This window comes from Mytilus galloprovincialis, chromosome 13 (genome assembly GCF_965363235.1).
Source record: "Mytilus galloprovincialis chromosome 13, xbMytGall1.hap1.1, whole genome shotgun sequence".
Classification (NCBI taxonomy): domain Eukaryota; kingdom Metazoa; phylum Mollusca; class Bivalvia; order Mytilida; family Mytilidae; genus Mytilus; species Mytilus galloprovincialis.
This window is the reverse complement of record NC_134850.1, coordinates 40,083,773-40,087,114: the sequence shown is the minus strand read 5'-3', so window position 1 is coordinate 40,087,114 and position 3,342 is coordinate 40,083,773.

Genomic DNA, 3,342 nt, shown 5'->3' with positions numbered 1-3,342 from the left:
GTTGTTTTGTTTCTTATTATCGATCTCGACTTACATCGATTTGTCCAACAAATGTTTCTGTTTCACTTTTCTCAAGTCTTTACTATTTTAACCCCAGATTACACTGAATGCAAAATTAAATTTAACTAACTTCTTAAAAGCTTTAAATTTTAGAAAGTGGAAGACCTGGATTCTTCATACTTTGTATAAAGATGCCTTATGTTATGACGTTTCTGTCTGCTATATGTCCATTGTCCTTGACCTCGTTTTCATGGTTCAGTGACTACTTGAAAAAAAAAGATTTTTTGTAATGTTAATATCTCTCTTATTATGACTATGAGTAATAGGATATCTATATTTAATATGTGCATACCATGCTAGGTTCTTATGCCTGTCCAACAGTTTTAATCTGACCTGGATCTCATTTCATGGATCAGTGAACAAGGTACCGGTAAAGTTTTTGTGATCAAGCTACTGTCTATATATCTGATACTATAAGCTATAGGTCTACTATACTTGTAGTATGGAATATTTGTCAGAAGTACATGCCCAACTGGCAGGTGTCATTTGACCTTGACACCATTTTCATTTATAGGTGTATGGAAATATTTTACAATGTATATTTCAGTCTATTTGACCTTGACCTCATTTTTCTGATTCATTGCTGAGTGTTTAAGTTTTTGTGTTTTTGTCTTTTTATGGCCCCGCCACTAAGTGGTCGGGGACATATAGTTTTACCCTTGTCCAAAATTCCGTATTTCCGTCATTCCGTCATTCCGCAACAAACAATTATACGGAGTTTTTTTCAAAACCGCTTCAGATATTGGGCTGGTCTATGGAATGTAAGTTCTCCATGATGAGTTACAGATCAAGTTTAAGTTTCATTCCGCTCTGCTAATTTTTGCCAAAATTACAGGCTTTGGACTTTGATAAATTGTTGAAAATCACAGTTATATAGACTTTTTTTCTAAACACTTTCAGATATGGGGCTGTATTTTTTTTTGGTTTGTGATTTACTCATGATGAGTTACAGATCAAGTTTAAGTTTCATTCTGCTCGGCTAATTTTTGGTGTAATTTCAGGCTTTGCACTTTGTTAAATTTTTGAAAATCACAGTTATACAGACCTTTTTCTGTCAAATATTGGGCTGATTGTTGGTATGTGAGCTAACCATGATGAGTTACAGATCAAGTTTAAGTTTCGTTCCGCTCCGCTATTTTTTTCTCTAAAATTAAGGGTTAACGACTTTGAAAATTGTTGAAAAAAACAGTTATACGGACATTTTTCTATACGCCTCCAGATTTTGAGCTGATTTTTGGGGAAAGACGTCTTCAAGCCGTCAAATCCCTATGGGGTTGACCAGAGTGACATTCCCTCACATCATTCATTTTGTTTTTATAGTGTGGAAAACACCCAACAAATCTTACTGAGATTGATGACAAGGAGACACACAAATGAATAGATTGACTTTAAACACTTTTTTTTACACATTTCCCTTCTGTTTCTAACGAAATTATCACATTTTGAGCTCTCCTTTACACTTTTTACGTTTCTTTTACAATCCGGAAAAATCAGTATGACGAGATATTCTAAATATATCCAACCTACATTATATTTTATAGTGACGTCATTGTTGGAATGCCACACTACGGAGAAGCGGTGATATCCTTCACTGGTTATTTAAATCATTCTCAGATTTCGTGCACTAATTATAAATTGGTATTTGTTAAATTTAAACATAATTATGTTTGCTGTAGATGATTCAAACATCTACATGCAATACTTTAATTTGTAGATCAACAACTTTCAAAGTAAACAAAGTCCGTGGAGATACATGAGATTGGGGAGAGAAACGATTTTTTCATTTTTTCTGTAAAATTCTGTTTTGTGAATCTTCCTCCAATTCAGGAGCACCTCAATTGATAAGTAACTATCCACTAAAATAAAACTTAAAATGTGACATTTAGATAGTATATGATTAGTAGTCTTCCATTTAAACTAAATTGTGTGTACCAACAAATAAATCATTGTAATGGTAAAAAGAAAATGTTGCATTTTATAGTTTAAACCTAATTATTCATGAAATTTACAAATATTTCAAAATGTAGGATCTGGAAACAAGCTTCACACAGTTTACATCAATCATATTGTTTTTATTTAAGAATTGAATGCTTCTTTTTGTAACTTCATTGGGGTGTAAAATCGTTGACCGAAGTACATTTTACAACCCTATGAAGTTACAAAAAGAAGCATTCAATACTTATAATTACATTTTTAGCAATGATCATGAAAACACGAATTTTATTATTGTTTTATTTAATTCACCTGTGCACTTTATTGTGGGACCACGTGTTATCATGAATGAAAAGTTTTATTGAGCAATGCAATTGCTTACGGAATAACACGTGATGTGCAGTTAGCCAATCAGAATAAAGTATCATAATGAAACATACATCTAATGTAATTTGTTAGTACCTGAATCCCTGTGATGAAAGTTGTATTGGGAACTTTATCAATGAAAATTTAAAACTGAATAGATTTTTCAGTCATAACTTTCTTAAGAAAAGTTAAAAATCTTAGAGTACTGTCAAACAAACTGGAAAATGGCCTAGCCTGCAGTTCAGTGGTACACAATTAAGATTTCAGAAAATATTGTAGTTGTTGTTAAATGACAGAATTCAGTTGAATTTTACATAATTAACTATCAACTTTAATCGAATGTTTAGATTTAGAAGATGCAGATCTCTTCCATTGGTCAAAATTGAATCCTAAACTAAGGAAACGAAATGACATTAAACAACAATTGATTTCAGTATTGTCAACCTTTCTACGTGTTCTAGCTGTTCTTTTTTTCATTCTTCATATGAAGACTTTCAAAAGATACCCCCTCCAAACAAAAACAAAAAAGAAACAAGGGCCGTCTTTCCCCTCAGAGCAATTCAGCTCTTTGATTTATATGTCAGACTACCATCATGTTTGTGTGCACATGTGTTATTGAAATTGCAGATATTTCAACTTTTGGAGACGGGGCCATTCGTGTCGCTTTGACACATCTAGTTTTCTTAAACTATAAGCAATAGGTCATCTATATTTGGGGTATTGAATGATTGTAAGCACAGGCACTTGTCTCAGAAAAAAATTTCCTATTGTGTTATAATAAGATATATAGAAATTTTTTTTCTGAGACAAGTGACTGTGATTGTAAGGTGTATATATCTGTCTGGTCAGTATCATCTTACCTTGACCTCATTATTGTTCATTGGTCAATGTTAAATTTTCATGGCTAAGTTTATTTATTCGATACTCCATGTTTGCAATAATTCAACTATATTTGATGCATAGATTGATTGTAAGGTGTAAGTG